General features: G+C 36.3%; 1 protein-coding gene across 1 annotated transcript in view; it reads left to right on the forward strand.

Annotated features, from left to right (window-relative positions):
- The window catches only part of GPR149 (G protein-coupled receptor 149), an 86,521-nt gene that overhangs the window by 14,113 nt on the left and 51,967 nt on the right, over positions 1-20,441 (forward strand). The gene's annotated exons all lie outside the window — the stretch shown is intronic.

A 20,441-nucleotide genomic window follows, 5' to 3' on the forward strand; every position in this document is an offset into this window, starting at 1 on the left:
TAAGGTGACCATATGTGCGTGGGTTTATCTCTGGGCTTTCTGTCCTGTTCCATTGATCTATATTTCTGGTTTATTGCCAGTACCACACTGTCTTGATTACTGTAGCTTTGTAGTATAGTCTGAAGTCAGGGAGCCTGATTCCTCCAGCTCCATGTTTCTTTCTCAAGATTGCTTTGGCTATTTGGGGTCTTTTGTGTTTCTATACAAATTGTGAAGTTTTTTGTTCTAGTCCTGTGAAAAATGCCATTGGTAGTTTGATAAGGATTGCATTGAATCTGTAGATTGCTTTGGGTAGTAGAGTCATTTTCACAATGTTGACTCTTCCAATCCAAGAACATGGTATATCTCTCCATCTATTTGTATCATCTTTTTTTTTTTTAATTAATTAATTTATTTATTTATTTATTTATGGCTGTGTGTTGGGTCTTCGTTTCTGTGCAAGGGCCCTCTCTAGTTGCAGCGAGTGGGGGCCACTCTTCATCGCGGTGCACAGGCCTCCCACCATCGTGGCCTCTCCTGCTGCAGAGCAGAGGCTCCAGACACGCAGGCTCAGCAATTGTGGCCCACGGGCCTAGCCGCTCCGCGGCATGAGGGATCCTCCCAGACCAGGGCTTGAACCCGTGTCCCCTGCATTGGCAGGCAGACTCTCAACCACTGTGCCACTAGGGAAGCCCCTATTTGTATCATCTTTAACTTCTTTCACCAGTGTCTTATAGTTTTCTGCATACAGGTCTTTTGTCTCCTTAGGTAGCTTTATTACTAGGTATTTTATTCTTTTTGTTGCAATGGTAAATGGGAGTGTTTCCTTAATTTCTCTTTCAGAGTTTTCATCATTAGTGTATAGGAATGCAAGAGATTTCTGTGCATTAATTTTGTATCCTGCTACTTTACCAAATTCATCGATTAGCGCTAGTAGTTTTCTGGTGGCATCTTTAGGGTTCTCTATGTATAGTATCATGTCATCTGCAAACAGTGACAATTTACGTCTTCTTTTTTAATTTGGAACTCTTTTATTTCTTTTTCTTCTATTATTGCTGTGGCTAAAACTTCCAAAACTATGTTGAATAATAGTGGTGAGAGTGGGCAACCTTGTCTTGTTCCTGATCTCAGTGGAAATGGTTTCAGTTTTTCACCATTGAGAATGATGTTGGCTGTGGGTTTGTCATCTATGGCCTTTATTATATTGAGGTAAGTTCACTCTATGCCTACTTTCTGGAGGGTTTTTATCATAAACTGGTGTTGAATTTTCTCAAAAGCTTTTTCTACATCTTCTGAGATGATCATATGGATTTTCTCCTTCAATTTGTTAATATGGTTTATCATGTTGATTGATTTGCGTATATTGAAGAATCCTTGCACTCCTGGGATAAACCCCACTTGCTCATGGTGTATGATCCTTTTAATGTGCTGTTGGATTCTGTTTGCTAGTATTTTATTGAGGATTTTTGCATGTTCATCAGTGATACTGGCCTGTAGTTTTCTTTTTTTGTGGCATCTTTGTCTGGTTTTGGTATTAGGGTGATGGTGGCCTTGTAGAATGAGTTTGGGAGTGTTCCTCCCTCTGCTATATTTTGGAAGAGTTTGAGAAGGATAGGTGTTAGCTCTTCTCTAAATGTTTGATAGAATTCACCTGTGAAGCCATCTGTCCTGGCCTTTTGTTTGTTGGAAGATTTTTAATCACAGTTTCAATTTCAGTGCTTGTGATTGGTCTGTTTTTATTTTCTATTTCCTCCTGGTTCAGTCTCAGATGGCTGTGCTTTTCTAAGAATTTGTCCATTTCTTCCAGGTTGTCCATTTTATTGGCATATAGTTGCTTGTAGCAATCTCTCATGGTTCTTTGTATTTCTGCAGTGTCAGTTGTTACTTCTCCTTTTCATTTCTAATTCTATTTATTTGGGTCTTCTCCCTTCTTTTTCTTGATGAGTCTGGCTAATGGTTTATCAATTTTGTTTATCTTCTCAAAGAAACAGCTTTTAGTTTTATTGATCTTTGCTCTCGTTTCCTTCATTCTTTTTCATTTATTTCTGATCTGATCTTTATGATTTCTTTCCTTCTGCTAACTTTGGGGTTTTTTTGTCCTTCTTTCTCTAATTGCTTTAGGTATAAGGTTAGGTTGTTTATTTGAGATATTTCTTGTTTCTTGAGGTAGGATTGTATTGCTATAAACTTCCCTCTTAGAACTGCTTTTGCTGCATCCCATAGGTTTTGGGTCGTCGTGATTTCATTGGCATTTGTTTCTAGGTATTTTTTGATTTCTTTTTTGATTTATTCAGTGATCTCTTGGTTATTTAGTAGTGTATTGTGTAGCCTCCATGTGTTTGTATTTTTTACAGATTTTTTCCTGTAATTGATATCTAGTCTCATAGCGTTGTGGTTGGAAAAGCTATTTGATACAATTTCAATTTTCTTAAATTTACCAAGGCTTGATTTGTGACCCAAGATATGATCTATCCGGGAGAATGTTCCATGAGCACTTGAGAAGAAAGTGTAATCTGCTGTTTTTGGATGCAATGTCCTATAAATATCAATTGAGTCCATCTTGTTTAATGTGTCATTTAAAGCTTGTGTTTCTTTTTTTATTTTCATTTTAGATAAACTATCCATTGGTGAAAATGGGGTGTTAAAGTCCCCTACTATGATTGTGTTACTGTCGATTTCCCCTTTTATGGCTGTTAGCATTTGCCTTATGTATTGAGGTGCTCCTATGTTGGGTGCATAAATATTTACAATTGTTATATCTTCTTCTTGGATTGATCCCTTGATCATTATGTAGTGTCCTTTGTCTCTTGTAATAGTCTTTATTTTAAAGTCTATTTTGTCTGATATGAGAATTGCTACTCCAGCTTTCTTTTGATTTCCATTTGCATGGAATATCTTTTTCCATCCCCTCCCTTTCAGTCTGTATGTGTTCCTAGGTCTGAAGTGGATCTCTTGTAGACAGCATATGTACGGGTCTTGTTTTTGTATCCATTCAGCCAGTCTGCGTCTTTGGGTTGGAGTGTTTAATCCATTTACATTCAAGGTAATTATCAATATGTATGTTCCTATTACCATTTTCTTAATTGTTTTGGGTTTGTTATTGTAAGTCTTTTCCTTCTCTTGTGTTTCCTGCCTAGAGAAGTTCCTTTAGCATTTGTTGTAGAGCTGGTTTGGTGGTGCTGAATTCTCTCAGCTTTTTCTTATCTGTAAAGGTTTTAATTTCTCCATCAAATCTGAATGAGATCCTTGTTGGGTAGAGTCATCTTGGTTGTAGGCTTTTCCCTTTCATCACTTTAAATATGTCCTGCCACTCCCTTCTGGCTTGCAGAGTTTCTGCTGAAAGATCAGCTGTTAACCTTATGGGGATTCCCTTGTTTGTTATTTGTTGCTTTTCCCTTGTTGTTTTTACTATTTTTTCTTTGTATTTATTTTCTGATAGTTTGATTAATATGTGTCTTGGAGTGTTTCTCCTTGGATTTATTCTGTATGGGACTCTCTGCGCTTTCTGGACCTGATTGACTATTTCCTTACCCATATTTGGGAAGTTTTCAACTGTAATCTCTTCAAATATTTTCTCAGTCCCTTTTTTTCTCTTCGTCCTTTGGGACCCCTATAATTCGAATGTTGGTGCATTTAATGTTGCCCAGAGACCTCTGAGATTGTCCTCAATTCTTTTCATTCTTTTTTCTTTATTCTTCTCTGTGGTAGTTATTTCCACTATTTTATCTTCCAGGTCACTTATCCATTCTTCTGCCTCAGTTATTCTGCTATTGATTCCTTCTAGAGAATGTTTAATTTCATTTATTGTATTGTTCATCATTGTTTGTTTGCTCTTTAGTTCTTCTAGATCCTTGTTAAATATTTCTTGTATTTTCTCCATTCTATTTCCAAGATTTTCCATCATCTTTTCTATCATTACTCTGAATTCTTTTTTAGGTAGCCTGCCTATTTCCTCTTTTTTTTTTTGATCTGGCGGGGTTTTACCTTGCTCCTTCCTCTGCTGTGTATTTCTCTGTCTTCTCATATTGCTTAACTTACTGTGTTTGGGTTCTCCTTTTCACAAGCTGCAGGTCCGTAGTTCCTGTTGTTTTTGGTGTCTGCTCCCAGTGGGTAAGGTTGGTTCAGTGGGTTGTCTAGGCTTCCTGGTGGAAGGGACTGGTGCCTGTGGTCTGGTGTATGAGGCTGGATCTTGTCTTTTTGGTGGCCAGGACCACAATCGGTGGTGTGTTTTGGGGTGTCTATGGCCTTATGATTTTAGTCAGCCTCTCTGCTAATGGATGGGTTTGTGTTCCTGTCTTACTAGTTGTTTGGCATAGGGTATCCATCAGTGTAGCTTGCTGGTCGTTGAGCAGAGCTGGGTCTTAGCGTTGAGATGGAGATCTCTGGGAGAGCTTTCACCATTTGATATTACATGGGGCCAGGAGGTCTCTGGTGGGCCAATGTCCTGAACTCGGCTCTCCCACCTCAGAGGCTCAGGCCTGACCCCCAGCCAGAGCACCAAGACCCTCTCAGCCACACGGCTCAGAAGAAAAGGGAGATAAAAAAAGAAAGAAAAAAGAAAGAAAGAAAATAAAGTTATTAAAATAGAAAAAAATATTAAAAATAAAAAAGTAATAAAAAAAAAGAAAGAGAGAAAGGAAGAAGAGAGCAACCAAACCAAAAATCAAATTCACCAATGATAACAAGCGCTAAAACACTATACTAAAAAAAAAAAGGACAGTCAGAACCCTAGGACAAATGGCAAAAGCAAAGCTATACAGACAAAATCACACAAAGAAGCATACACATACACACTCACAAAAAGAGAAAAAGGAAAAAATATATATATATATAAAAAATGTAAAAAGGAAGAGAGCAACCAAATCAATAAACAAATCTACCAATGATAATAAGTTCTAAATACTAAACTAAGATAAACATAAAACCAGAAACAAATTAGATGCAGAAAGCAAACCCCAAGTCCACAGTTGCTCCCAAAGTCCACCGCCTCAGTTTTGGGGTGATTTGTTGTCTATTCAGGTATTCCACAAATGCAGGTACATCAAGTTGATTGTGGAGATTTAATCCGCTGCTCCTGAGGCGGCTGGGAGAGATTTCCCTTTCTCTTCTTTGTCCGCACAGCTCCTGGGGTTCAGCTTTGGATTTGGCCCCACCTCTGCGTGTAGGTCTCCTGAGGGTGTCTGTTCCCCACCCAGATAGGACAGGGCTAAAGGAGCGGCTGATAAGGGGGCTCTGGCTCACTCAGTCCAGGGGGAGGGAGGGGTACAGAATGGGGGCGAGCCTGCGGCGTCAGAGGCCAGCATGACGTTGCAACAGGCTGAGGCACGCCATGTGTTCTCCCGGGGAAGTTGTCCCTGGATCACGGGACCCTGGCAGTGGCGGGCTGCACAGGCTCCTGGGAGGGGAAGTGTGGCTAGTGACCTTTGCTTGCACACAGGCTTCTTGTTGGCTGCAGTAGCAGCCTTAGCGTTTCATGCCTGTCTCTGCGATCCGCGCCGATAGCCTCGGCTCACCCCCATCTCTGGAGCTCGTTTAGGCGGTGCTCTGAATCCCCTCTCCTCGCACACCCTGAAACAATGGTCTCTTGCCTCTTAGGCAGGTACAGAGTTTTTCCCAGATTCCCTCCTGGCTAGCTGTGGTGCGCTAGCCCCCTTCAGGCTGTGGTCACGCAGCCACCTGCAGTCCTCTCCCTGGGATCTGAACTCCGGAGCCCGAGCCTCAGCTCCCAGCCCCCACCTGCCCCGGCGGGTGAGCAGACAAGCCTCTCAGGCTGGTGAGTGCTGGTCAGCACTGATCCTCTGTGTGGGAATCTCTCCGCTTTGCCCTCTGCACCCCTGTTGCTGCGCTCTCCTCCGTGGCTCCGAAGCCTCCCCCACTGACCACCCCCCGTCCCTGCCAGTGAATGAGCTTCCTAGTGTGTGGAAACTTTTCCTCCTTCACAGCTCTCTCCGAGAAGTGCAGGTCCCATCCCTATTCTTTTGTCCCTGTTTTTCCTTTTTTCTTTTGCCCTACCCAGGTACGTGGGGAGTTTCTTGCCTTTTGGGAAGTCTCAGGTCTTCTGCCAGCATTCAGTAGGTGTTCTGTAGGAGTTGTTCCACTTGTAGATGTAGTTTTGATGTATTTGTGGGGAGGAAGGTGATCACCACGTCTTGCTCCTCTGCCATCTTGAAGGCGCCCCCCTACAGCAGGTTCTTATTAGTTACCTATTTTTTACACATTAGTGTATGTATGTCAGTCCCAATCTCCCAATTCATCACACCACCACAGCCACCCCCTGTTTCCCCTCTTGGTGTCTATACGTTTGTTCTCTACATCTGTGTTTCTATTTCTGCCCTGCAAGCCAGTTCATCTGTATCATTTTTCTAGGTTCCACATATATGCGTTAATATACGATATTTGTTTCTCTCTTTCTGACTTACTTCACTCTGTATGACAGTATCTAGGTCCATCCACGTCTCTACAAATGACCCAATTTTGTTCCTTTTTATGGCTGAGTAATATTACATTGTATATATGTACCACATCGTCTTTATCCATTTTGCCTATTAGTCTTGCTGGAATTAGTCCCTCTAATACTCAGCAAGGAAAAAAAGATCTATTCCAGAATAGACCCAAGTCAATCTTTACAAAAACCCTGCTAAATGTTCCATCCTTTTAAGGATTGAAGAATAGTTATATAATTTTTTAAATTTTTTATTTATTTATTTGTTTATTTATTTTGGCTGCATTGGTTCTTCATTGTTGTGTACAGGCTTCTGATTGCTGTAGCTTCTCTTGTTGCAGAGCATGGGCTCTAGGCACATGGGCTTCAGTAGTTGCAGCATGTGGGCTCCATAGTTGTAGCTCACGGGCTCTAGAGCACAGGCTCAGTAGTTGTGGCACACGGGCTTAGTTGCTCTGTGGCATGTGGGACTCTTCCTGGACCAGGTATCAAATCCGTGTCCCCTGCATTGGCAGGCGGATTCTTAACCACTGCGCCACCAGGGAAGTCCCTATATGATGTTTTATAATGAAAGAATTTGTACCTTAAGCTCATCCCATTCTTTCCTAGATTTAAGCCTGCCTAGAATGATGAGGGGTACTTCTTATTTTATTGAAATTGTAGTGTGATATTGATATAAGATTGTTCTTTCCTCCAAACGCTCATACCTGATAATTAAAGTTGCTCTTGTGTTCCACACAATTGATTTACTAGGAAAAGATATCTTTTTCTACATGACTTAATGTAAATCAAAGTCCACTTGCCCCTAATCTCTGGAATGAAAACTATAGTTTTTCAAATATCTGCTAGTAATAGTGCAGTCATTGTTCACAAGTATGACCATCTAACACCAACTGTCACAGTGAACAGCATAATCTGAGATTTCCTTTATTCTCCTTGATTAATTAAAGCTACTAGTTTTTCTTTGATATCACCAGTTTTAAAAGTTGGATAATAAAACAAAATGTACAAAATATATGATTAAAAATAATTATTCATAGTGTTTAGTGATTAGGTATCACAAAAAAATCTAAATATTTGCTGTAAATTGCAAAATACAGTGAAAATTGTATTACTGACAGGATACACTGCTCAGTATCTTTAGAACAATATGATACCCCAGCTAAGAGGGGAATCCCTAGAATATCATCATCAATTTGTTCCTAAATAATCTAAACCTCCTGGTTTTCTTGCACTTAAAAATTAAGTAATATTATGAAGCATGTATGTGTGTGTATATCTCAGTAACTTGCAACTACAGTACCCTGTGTGCCACTCCCCTATTCCACCCTCATGCTCACCCCTTAGGGGTTTCAGCTGTCTTGAATCTTGCTCATGCTTTTTTGTTTTACCGTTTTAAGACGAATGTATTTCTAACACAATATATTCCTTAGTTTGCTTATTTTGAGCTTTCTAAAGATGGTATCATTTCTGGGGCTTCCTTTTTTTCCACTCAACATTGCTTTAAATGACTTCATTTTCTAATGTATTTTGTCAAAGCAGTGAGAAATGCCATCTGAGCTATCACAACGTACAGCCCTCATTTAAAAGTCTGAGTTATATTTTGCAGAATATAATCAATTAAACACATCTAGAAATATGTGAAAAGATCAGATACTGTTTACACATAAGCATATTGTCTTATGAGAATGGTGAAGCACAACTTACACACCTCTGTAAAACAAACAAACAAAAATGCTACATGGAAAGCACAAAATGTTTATCAATCCAGGTATCTTTCAACTACAAAGATTTGCTTATTAAGTATTAATATTTTAACATTTATGAAGGGCAAGTAGTTCAGGCAACTGATTTAAAATGATACTTGTAAAAAATGTTTAGTGGTTAAATAGATAATACGATATTCAGGAAAGGTAAAATTTATATTTTAAGAAACTAAAATTAAATGAAATACTATCATAAATTTAAAACAACAGTAAGAAGTCCTTATGCCACAGGCTGATGTTATTGGTATGACTTTCCCTTAGCAAAATCACCTATGGACCTAAAGATTAACATTATAACAAAAATACATTTAGAGTTGAAAAGCTTATGACAACTTTTCTTCTGACCAAAGACTGGTTTTAACTCTTACCCTATTCTTCACCAACAGATATTTCATGGGAGTAGGTGGTGACTTAGAAAGCACTTTCTTTTCATCCTTTTCTTCCAAGTTCCTTCTTTGTTCTGAAAGCAAAGTTAGCTTATGTATCTTACAGTGATATAGTAAACTGATAGATACTGTAGTAACTCTCTGAAAACACTCTATTTTCTATGGTTGTACTTTCAAATATTTAGGCTCAGTTTATCAGTTCATATCTAATGGTACTACATTGAATTGCGTATGTTCTTTGTTTTTAGGCTATAAAAAAAAGCAGGTTTGATTTAAAATGTATTTAATGAGCCTTACTATATTTTTACAATACACATTGCTTAATTTTTTTTAGAGTTTATGTGAGTAAACAAATTCTCAGTATATCTTGTTGGAAATCCTGGTAGAAGTGAGAGTGTCAGATCAAGGTTAAGATATAAAGGAAATGGGAGTAGAATGGCTTCAGTAGGTTTAAGTGTGATCCAATAAAATGTATCACAGGTGAGAGTTTTTGTAAGACTAAAATTGTGTTACACTTAGCCACACAATCACTTCTTTTTGGACCCCTAGTAGGTAGAGTCCTAAGCAGTTTACTGTTTAAAAATTCAGAAAAAATAATCAGAAATGCCAGAGTTCTTCGGTTACAAAGTTTTAATGTGGCCGCCATGGTATGACTGTTCCTCAAGTGAAATAATGATTTTCCACAACCCCAAAGTTTTGTCATCTATGAATAAATAAAATTGTACTTATAAAATAATTTAGTAACTTATGGGAGATCACTCTAATTTTCTCTTTTAATACTAAGCTCATCAAGTTATCCATGGATCCCATTTTCTTTTGTTTTAATGTGTTGTCTTAGAGCTCTAGAAACTCATTTATTACTGTAAATCAGAAGCAAAGACATGCTGTCACTATGTCACTTAGTCCCACTAATAATTCTGTATCATCATAGTATTTGAAAGATGAAAGGTCCTTCACTATGCCAGTAGAATATAGACAACCAGATTCTGAAAAAATCCTTCTCAAATGAGAGTCAAATGGGGGAAGTGATTGCTTTTGAATTAGCTACACACAAACCATTTAGTATAAGGATGAATAAACCAACAGAACTAACTTTACAGTCACTGGAGAATCAAAGAAATTTAATTTTTCTTTTAAGGAAAATGTTTTAACTATCTAAAATTAACTATCTAAAAATAGTTTTACAAATTAAAGTTTTGTTTGCTCACAGAGTTCAGGGGCAATATTGGTTTCTGTAATCTTTTTTTAATATTATTATTTCTTTAAATCCTTTTCGTAGAAAACTATAGAAAGCAAATGCCTATCTAGATGATTTTGGGTTCTTTAGATCAGAGCTTCTCAAACTTTAATGTGCAAATAAGTCAAATGGGGATCTTGTTAAAATGTAGATTATGATTGAGTAGATCTGAGGTAGGGTCTGAGATTCTGCATTTCTGACAAACCCCCAGGTGACTGGTGCAAAATCAAAGTCCCATCCCAGACCTACAGAATCAGTAATGTGCATCTGAACCAACCCCAGTTTAAGTACTTAATTTAAGTACTTCTTTCTAAAATTTAAGAAGTACAGTTTTAATATCTAATCACTAGGAGATGGATACTAGTTTAAAGAGTGGGGCAAAATCAATCCTCTTCATTTAACATATGCCCCATAAAGTGAAATAAGACTTGAAGGAAATACCCCAGTACACATATCTCTTTCCTCTCCCTAAAAAAAGTGCATCTTCTCTTTTCATTTTAAAAAATAAATTGTTTTCCTGTGACACTGTCAGCATGATAATTGCAAATGCTGAAACTTGTTCTCTGAGTAATTTTTGACATTTTTAACTGAAGTGACAATAGGAGAAAAACTTACTTATCACCTCCTATTTGTAGCCTCAAGGCAAAGATGTAGCCTCACCTAACACAAAATGAGTGTTTGGAATATAGATATTTTATATTTAGCTACATCCATTTGTTTGGAGTGGTTAGTTCCACTCACTGTTCAGAGACCTGAAAAATTGTTATACTGCTTTCTTTTTTCAAAACATTTATAATCTTTATTTTTTATGGTTATAAGGTAATATAATTATTGTAGAAAATTTAGAAATTGCTGATAAGCAAAGAAAACACCCACTTCTAACCACCCAGAGTTAATCACTGTTTACATTTTATCACATAAAACTTTAGGCTCTTTCCTAAGCATGTATTTTCACTTTTGACAAAAATGGGATCATATTGCATGTACTGTTTTGGAATCTGCTTTGTCCACTTAAGAGTATAATTTTTCACCTGATTTAAATTGTTTGAGTCATTTGTGTGATTATCTGGTATAGTTTAGAATGGCTATTTAGAGTGTGGTTTAAAACTCATTCACAAATGTAAATTTGTTCTCAAGTATTTAAAGTCTTGAAAGTTGAAACTAAGGGAATGTCATTGTAAACTAATTTGAATATTTCATAACACATTTTGTGATCCTCACAGCATGTATCATTTGCTGAAATGAAGTAAAATTGAGCTAACTGTTCACTTTCTATGGATTCAAGGGGATTAGCATTGGATCAAAGCTTGTGTAGAATCCTATAATTCACTTTTTAAGCTAAGGATTCTGTTAATATCCTCAAAAAAGCCTCATGGTTTAAGGAGGCCTTACAGGCTATGTGTTGGAACCACCCAGTTATGGCTTGAATATCTTCTACAACTGCTGTTGAGTGTTATCCCTTATTTGAACTCAAATGGCTGGAAACACTACATTTTTAAAACATTTTATTATGAACTAGTTTTAGAGTTACAAAACAGTTTTTAAAATAACATGAGAGTTCTAATATATCCTTCATCCAGCTTCTATTAATGTTAACATGTTACATGAGAATAATGTAATTATTAGGGAATTAATAACCAATTTATAGACCTTATTTCAGTTTTGCCAGCTGTCCTGCTGATGTCCTCTTTCTGGTCCAGAAGCTGATCCTCAGTTCCTTACTGCATTTGCTGTCATGTCTCCTCAGATTCTTCAATCTATAGCAGTTCCACAGTCTTTCTGTGTCTTACATGATTTTGACAGTTTTGAAGACAACCAGCCAGTTTGTTTTGTTTTGGTTTATTTCTGGAATATCCTTCAGTTTGTAATTAACATATGCTTATTAGTCAATTGAGCTTATGCATTTTTGACAAGAATAACACAGAAGTGATGTTTGCCCTTCCCAACACACCATATCAAGAGGTACATGATGTTGATATGTCTTATGACGGTGATGTAAACTTTGATCACTTAGTAAAGGTGAGGTCTGCCAGATTTCTCCATGTAAAGTTACTATTTTTCCCTTTGTAATTTATAAGTATCTTGTAGGGAGATATTTTGAGGCTATGCAAATATTCTGTTTCCTATCATACTTTTGCCCACTAATTTTAGCATTAATTGATGAATCTTGCCTGTAACAATTATTATGTGAAGGTGATTTTCTATTTTTATAATTTCTTCTATATTTATTATTGGAATTCTCCTGTAAGAAAAAGTTGTCTCTTCTCCTCTGTTTACTTATTTGTATCAGTATGAGATCATAGGTATTTATTTTAATCTATAGGTTATTAGCCATACTATCATTTATTTTATTACTCCAGTTATCCTAAATTTGGCCATTGGGAGCTTCTTCAAGTTGATGCCTTTATCCTCAACATGCCATTCTCATCTTTTTGAGCACTTCCTTACTTTCTAGCAACACAAGATATTCCAGCCTCATTTTGTATTTTCCCTGACCCATCCCTAAAATCAACCATTTTGCCAAGGAGTTCTAGTCACTTTTGTTAGAAAATGGGATTTAGGAACCAACATCTGAGTATGCTTATTGTTACAGAGGTGTCTTGCTTCTAGACCCTATCATTGGACAGATCTAAGAAATACATATATATGTGCTCATGTAGAAATCTATATTTCTATATCAGTTTCTCTGTATAAATCATTTAAAACCATGAGTTTATACTGATAGTTCCAAGTCCAATCAAATATCACAGAATTCATTCACACCTTTCCCTTTTCTTACTTATTACTTCTTTTTCTGACAGTGAGGAAACTGGTTCTCATTCTCTACAAATTTCTTTACTTATCTGCTCAATCCTGGTATACACATAAAGTAGTTTTAGAATTGCTAACCCACACCACTGTGGGAAAAAATATTAACTAGAGTATAATAGTTGTGTATAGTTCTTTTTATCTTTAACCTTACAGTTTATCGTCACAATACAATCTTCCACATTTATTAGGTTAGTTATTTTCATTTCCATTCCCTTCATTTTATATTACATTTTGAGTTCTTTTGATTTATTTTGATTCTTTTTGATTTTGATTATTTATGTTTAAGTATGTGAATTTATTACCATGTTTCCAAGAGTCGGAACTATAGAAAAGGTATACCATCCTCCCTCATTCCTTTTTCCCTGTTCTTGTTTTCCCATTCTTACCACCCTGTTCCCACCTATCCCCTGTAAGTAACCAATATCATACTTTCTAGTTTAATCTTCCTGTATGTCTTTTTGCACAATGAACAGATACATGCATATCTTCTTATATCTTCTTCTTCCTTACATATACTCTTTCTCACTTTGCTTTTTTCACTAAATAATATATCCTAGAAGTCATTCCATATCAGTTCATAGAGATTTTCCTCATTCTTTTTATAGCTGCATGATAATCCATAGTGTGGATACACCATAGCTATTTCAACTACTCTCTTATATGGACCTTAGATTCTTATATTTTGCAATTAAAAATAATATCACAGTGAATAACCTCATGCAAATGTATTTTCATATTGTTGGAAGTGTATCTTTAGGATAAATTCCTAGAATTAGAATTTCTGGGTCAAAAGTTAAGTGTAATTTTGTTAGAAATAGTTATAAAAGTTTGCACTGCCACCAGCAATGTATAACAGAAGACCCTTTTCCCTACCACCTCAGTAATAGCATATATTATCATGCTTTTTAATTTTTGCCAGTCTGATAGTAGAGAAATGCTATCTCAGGGTTGTTTTAAATTATATTTATATAATTATAACTGAGTTTAAATAGTTTTCATTTGTTTAAGAGCCTTTTTTATCTTTTTATTTTTTGTGAACTGTTTTTATCTTTTTCCCATTTTTCTATTGGAGTTTCGTCCCTTTATCCTTCAATTTTTAAAAATTCTTTATATATTAGGGACATTAGTTCTTTGTAATATATATTGCAAATATTTTTTCCTAGTTCGTCGTTTGTATTTTAACTTTACTTATGATGTTTTTTAGCACGCACAATTTTAAAATTTGTTTATAGTAAAAACTATCAATTTTTTATTTACTTGCATCTGGATTTTGTCATAGTTAGAAAGCCAGTTTTATTTTTTATTTTATTTTTTTAAATTTTATTTTATTGAGGTGTAGTTGATTTACAATGTCATGTTAGTTTCAGGTGTACAGCACAGTGATTCAATTTAAAGAAGTTAACAATAAAGTTTGTCCAGATGATTCTGATGAGCACCCATCACCCTCGGCCTCTCATGTGCCCTGCTTCTGCCTCTTGGGCCCACTCAGAACCATGCTGTTACCTCTCCCACTTGCTGTTAAGTTAATGAAATATGCTTATCCATTTCTTCACATTGCTGTCCTTTCTCATTTATGCTAACTAAATATTGTTACTTTCCTCAGCCTTTTTCGTGATAAATTCACTTACAGTAGCCCATAGGCTTTAATTATGTAAAACCTAGAATCAAACAGAATGTTCAAGCTGTCTTTTCTTCTTCACTCTGTGAGCTACACTTCTCTTAATGCATCTTAAGGTCACATTCACTTATTCGGCAGCCATATCACACTGCTGGTGTGTTTAACATCAGCTGACACCCTTAAGCCCTTTTGCTCATGCTGCTGCTTAGACTACCTTTGTAGTCTATTGTTTAGACTCAATCTTATCTCTGTTCAATTTCATCTAGTTCCACTTAGTTAACTCTTCCATTATTTTCAATAACCTTTTCTAATGCCATCAAAACGCTTTCAGATGCTGATTCTAAGACCTGACTTCTATGCTGTAATTCCCAAATTTGTTATCACCCATGGATTTAATAAATCACCCTTCATATTTTTATATAAACTGTTGACTAAAAATGTGGGGCAAGACAGGGCCAAAGAAAGAGGCCTGCTGTACACCACCAGGAGCAAGTCCCTCCTTTAGTTTGGTTTATTTAAAAACACCTTTAGTATTGTGGTTCCAATAGTTATTAATCTCTTTACTTACCCTTGCAATCAATATATTTTTACTCCCTCTTGTTCACATGGATGTAATTAGTATATTATGCGATGCTTTAATGAAACACTAATATAAAATTTTCTAACACATCTCTTTTATCTGCCATTAATTAGTTTATTTATTCAATAAATATTATTAATAAAAACACTATGGATATAAAGATATAAGCTTCCTGCCTTCAAGTTAGGAAGTAGACTTTCAAGCAAATAGCTGAGCCTCAGTGAGAAAAGAGTGGACAGAATACAGACAATGCATTTTTAGACCATGGAGGATGGAGTGATTATGTCCAGCAACCGTGAGGAAGAAAGGAATTGGTCTATTAAGACATGGTTTTAGTAAACTAATACTGTGCCATCATCTTAAATCTTCTTCTTCTCTTGGCACGCAAACTCCAACTTTTCATCAAGTAAATCTTAGAAATGTCCCAGGAATTGATGTAAATATCACTTGTCTAGTTTGTTGATTTCATTTCTTTCCATTTGAAAAAGGAGAAACATTTGCACATTTCCAGTGTTCGATTTCCCGTCTGCATAAAGGTCATCAACCATGTTTATATACAACTTTTCCTAGTAACTTTGAACATGATTCTTTTGAGGGATTAATCTTCCACTCTTGCAGTAGCAAGGTTCTCCCCTATTATTTCTTTTCTCTTTTTTTTCATATTTCTTTTTTCTCACATCTTCATTGGAGTATAAATGCTTTACAATGTTGTGTTCGTTTCTACTGTACAACAAAGTGAATCAGTTATATGTATACATATATCCCCATATCCCCTCCCTCTTGAGCCTCCCACCCACCCTCCCTATCCCATCCATCTAGGTCGCCACAAACCACCGAACTGATCTCCATGTACTATGCAGCAGCTTCCCACTAGCCATCCATTTTACATTTGGTAGTGTATATATGTCAGTGCTACTCTCTCACTTCATCCCAGTTTCCCCTTCCCCCCCGTGCCCTCAAGTCCATTCTGTACATCTACGTCTTTATTCCTGCCCTGCCACTAGGTTCATCAGTACTGCTTTTTTAAGTTCCATATATATGCATTAGCATACATTATTTGTTTTTCTCCTTCTGACTTACTTCACTCTGTATGACAGTCTCTAGTTCCATCCACCTCACTACAAATAACTCAAGATTCGTTCCTCTTTATGGCTGAGTAATATTCCATTGTATATATATGCCACATCTTCTTTATCCAATCATTTGTTGATGGACACTTAGGTTGCTTCCATGTCCTGGCTATTGTAAAAAGAGCTGCAATGAACATTGTGGTACATGACTCTTATTGAATTATGGTTTTCTCAGGGTATATGCCCAGTAGTGGCATTGCTAGGTAATATGGTAGTTCTAGTTTTAGTTTTTTAAGGAACCGCCATACTGTTCTCCATAGTGGCTGTATCAATTTACATTCCCACCAACAATGCAAGAGGGTTCCCTTTTCTCCACACCCTCTCCAGCATTTATTGTTTGTAGATTTTTTTGATGATGGCCATTCTGACTGGTGTGAGGTGGTACCACATTGTGGTTTTGATTTGCATTTCTCTAATGATTAGTGATGTTGAGCATCTTTTCATGTATTTGTTGGCCATCTGTATGTCTTCTTTAGAGAAATGTTTATTTAGGTCTTCTACCCATTTTTAGATTGGGTTTTTTGTTTTTTTGATATTGAGCTGCATGAGCTGCTTGTATATTTTGGAGAATAATCCTTTTTCAGTTGCTTCATTTGCAAATATTTTCTCCCATTCTGAGGGTTGTCTTTTTGTCTTGTTTATGGTTTCCTTTGCTGTGCAAAAGCTTTTAAGTTTCATTAGGTCCCATTTGTTTATTTTTGTTTGTTTTTATGTCCATTTCTCTAGGAGGTGGGTCAAAAAGGATCTTGATGTGATTTATGTCATAGAGTGTTCTGCCTATGTTTTCGTCTAAGAGTTTTATAGTGTCTGGTCTTACATTAAGGTCTTTAATCCATTTCGAGTGTATTTTTGTGTATGGTGTCAGGGTGTGTTCTAATTTCATTCTTTTACCTGTAGCTGTCCAGTTTTCCCATCACTTATTGAAGAGGCTGTCTTTTCTCCATTGTATATTCTTGCTTCCTTTATCAAAGATAAGTTGACCATATGTGCGTGGGTTTATCTCTAGGCTTTCTATCCTGTTCCATTGATCTATATTTCTATTTTTGTGCCAGTACCATACTGTCTTGATTACTATAGCTTTGTAGTATAGTCTGAAGTCAGGGAGCCTGATTCCTCCAGCTCCATTTTTCTTTCTTAAGATTGCTTTGGCTATTCGGGGTCTGTTGTGTTCCAATACAGATTGTAAAATTTCTTGTTCTAGTTCTGTGAAAAATGCCATTGGTAATTTGATAGGGATTGCATTGAACCTGTAGATTGCTTTGGGTAGTATAGTTATTTTCCCAATATTGATTCTTCTAAAACACGAACATGGTATATCTCTCCATCTGTTTATGTTATCTTTGATTTCTTTCATCAGTGTTTTATAGTTTTCTGAGTACAGGCCTTTTGCCTCCTTAGGTAGGTTTATTCCTAGGTATTTTATTCTTTTTGTTACGATGGTAAATGGGATTGTTTCCTTAATTTCTCTTTCTGATATTTTGTTGTTAGTGTATAGGAATGCCAGAAATTTCTGTGCATTAATTTTGTATCCTGCAACCTTACCAAATTCATTGATTAGTTCTAGTAGTTTTCTGGTGGCATCTTTAGGATTTTCTATGTATAGTGTCATGTCATCGGCAAACAGTGACAGTTTTACTTCTTCTTTTCCAATTTGTATTCCTTTTCTTTTTCTTCTCTGATTGCTATGGGTAGGACTACAATACTATGTTGAATAATAGTGGTGAGAGTGGACATCCTTGTGTTGTTCCTGATCTTAGAGGAAATGGTTTCAGTTTTTCACCATTGAGAGTGATGTTTGCTGTGGGCTTGTCGTGTATGGCTTTTATTATGTTGAGGTAGGTTCCTCCTCTGCCCACTTTCTGGAGAGTTTTTATGATAAATGGGTGCTGAATTTTGTCAAAAGCTTTTTCTGCATCTATTGAGATGATCATATGGTTTTTATTTTTTAATTTGTTAATATGGTGTATCACATTGATTGTTTTGCATATATTGAAGAATCCTTGCATCCCTAGGATAAATCCCACTTGACCATGGTGTATGATCCTTTTAATATGTTGTTGGATTCTGTTTGCTAGTATTTTGTTGAGGAGTTTTGCATCTATATCAGTGATATTGGTCTATAATTTTCTTTTTTGTGATATCTTTGTCTGGTTTTGGTATCAGGGTGATGGTGGCCTCGTAGAACTAGTTTGGGAATGCTCCGCCCTCTGCAACTTTTTGGAAGAGTTTGAGAAGGATAGGTGTTAACTCTTCTCTAAATGTTTTGATAGAACTCACCTGTGAAGCCATCTGGTCCTGGACTTATGTTTGTTGGAAGATTTTTAATCACAGTTTCAATTTCATTACCTGTGATTGTCTGTTTATATTTTCTAATTCTTCCTGGTTCAATCTTGGAAGGTGGTACTTTTTCAAGAATTTTTCCATTTCTTCCAGGTTGTTCATTTTATTGGCATATAGTTGCTTGCAGTAGTCTCTTATGATCTTTTGTATTTCTGTAGTGTCAGTTGTAATCTCTCCTTTTTCATTTCTAATTTTATTGATTTGAATTCTCTCCCTTTTTTTCTTAAAGAGTCTGGCTAAAGGTTTATCAATTTTGTTTATCTTCTCAAAGAACCAGCTTTTAGTTTTATTGATCTTTGCTACTGTTTTCTTTGTTTCTATTTCATTTATTTCTGCTCTGATCTTTATGATTTCTTTCCTTCTACTAACTTTGGGTTTTCTTTGTTCTTCTTTTTCTAGTTGCTTTAGGTGTAAGGTTAGATTGTTTATTTGAGATTTTTCTCGTTTCTTGAGGTGAGCTTGAATTGCTAGGAATTTCCCTCTTAGAACTGCTTTTGCCGTGTCCCATAGGTTTTGGATCATTGTGTTTTCATTGTCATTTGTTTCTAGGTATTTTTTGATTTCCTCTTTGATTTCTTAAGTGATCTCCTGGTTATTTAGCAATGCACTGTTTAGCCTCCATGTATTTGTGTTCTTTACTGTTTTTTTCCTGTAATTGATTTCTAATCTCATAGCGTTGTGGTCAGAAAAGATGCTTGATACGATTACAGTTTTCTTAAATTTTCCAAGGCTTGATTTGTGACCCAGGATGTGATCTATTCTGGAGAATGTTCTATGTGCAGTTGAGAAGAAAGCGTATTCTTCCACTTTCAGGTGGAATGTTCTAAAAATATCAATTAAGTCTATCTGGTCTATTGTGTCATTTAAATCTTGTGTTTCCTTATTTATTTTCTGTCTGGATGATCTGTCTATTGCTGTAAATCGGGTGTTAAAGTACCCCACTCTTATTGTGTTACTGTCAATTTCCCCTTTTATGGCTGTTAGCATTTGCCTTATGTATTGAGGTGCTTCTATGTTAGGTACATAAATATTTATAACTGTTATGCTTTCTTCTTGGGTTGATCCCTTGATCATTATGTAGTGTCCTTCCTTATCTCTTGTAACTGTCTTTATTTTAAAGTCTATTTTATCTGATATGAGTATTGCTACTCCAGCGTTCTTGTGATTTCCATTTGCATGGAATATCTTTTTCCATCCCCTCACTTTCAGTCTGTATGTGTCCCTAGGTCTGAAGCAGGTTTCTTGTAGACAGCATATATAAGTGTCTTGTTTTTGTATCCATTCAGCCAGTCTGTGTCTTTTGGTTGGAGCATTTAATCCATTTACATTCAAGGTGATTATTGACATGTATGTTCCTATTACCATTTTCTTAATTGATTTGCATTTGTTTTTGTGGGTCTTTTTCTTCTCTTGTGTTTCCCGCTTAGAGAAGTTCCTTTAGCATTTGTTGTAAAGCTGGTTTGGTGGTAGCTTTTGCTTGTCTGTAAAGCTTTTCATTTCTCCATTGAATCTGAATGAGATCCTTGTTGGGTAGAGTAATCTTGGTTGTAGGTTTTCCCCTTTCATCATTTTAAATATGTCCTGCCACTCCCTTCTGGCTTGCAGAGTTTCTGCTGAAAGATCAGGTGTTAACGTTATGGGGATTCCCTTGTATGTTTTTTGTTGCTTTTCCCTGACTGCTTTTATATTTTTTCTTTGTATTTAAGTTTTGATAGTCTGATTAATATGTGTCTCAGCGTGTTTCTCTTTGTATTTTTCCTGTATGGGACTCTCTGTGCTTCCTGGACTTCACTGACTATTTCCTTTCCCATGTTAGGGAAGTTTTCAACTATAATCTCTTCAAATATTTTCTCAGACCCTTTCTTTTTCTCTTCTTCTTCTGGGACCCCTATAATTCAAATGTTGGTGCGTTTAATGTTGTCCCAGAGGTCTCTGAGACTGTCCTCAATTCTTTTCATTCTTTTTTCTTTATTCTGCTCCCTGGCAGTTATTTCCATCATTTTATCTCCCAGCTCACTTATCCATTCTTCTGCCTCCGTTATTCTGCTATTGATTCCTTCTAGAGAATTTTTAATTTCAGTTATTGTGTTGTTCCTCACTGTTTGTTTGCTTTTTAGTTCTTCTAGATCCTTGTTAAATGTTTCTTGTATTT

The sequence above is a fragment of the Balaenoptera borealis genome (genome assembly GCF_965194805.1).
Source record: "Balaenoptera borealis genome assembly, chromosome: 5".
Lineage (NCBI taxonomy): Eukaryota > Metazoa > Chordata > Mammalia > Artiodactyla > Balaenopteridae > Balaenoptera > Balaenoptera borealis.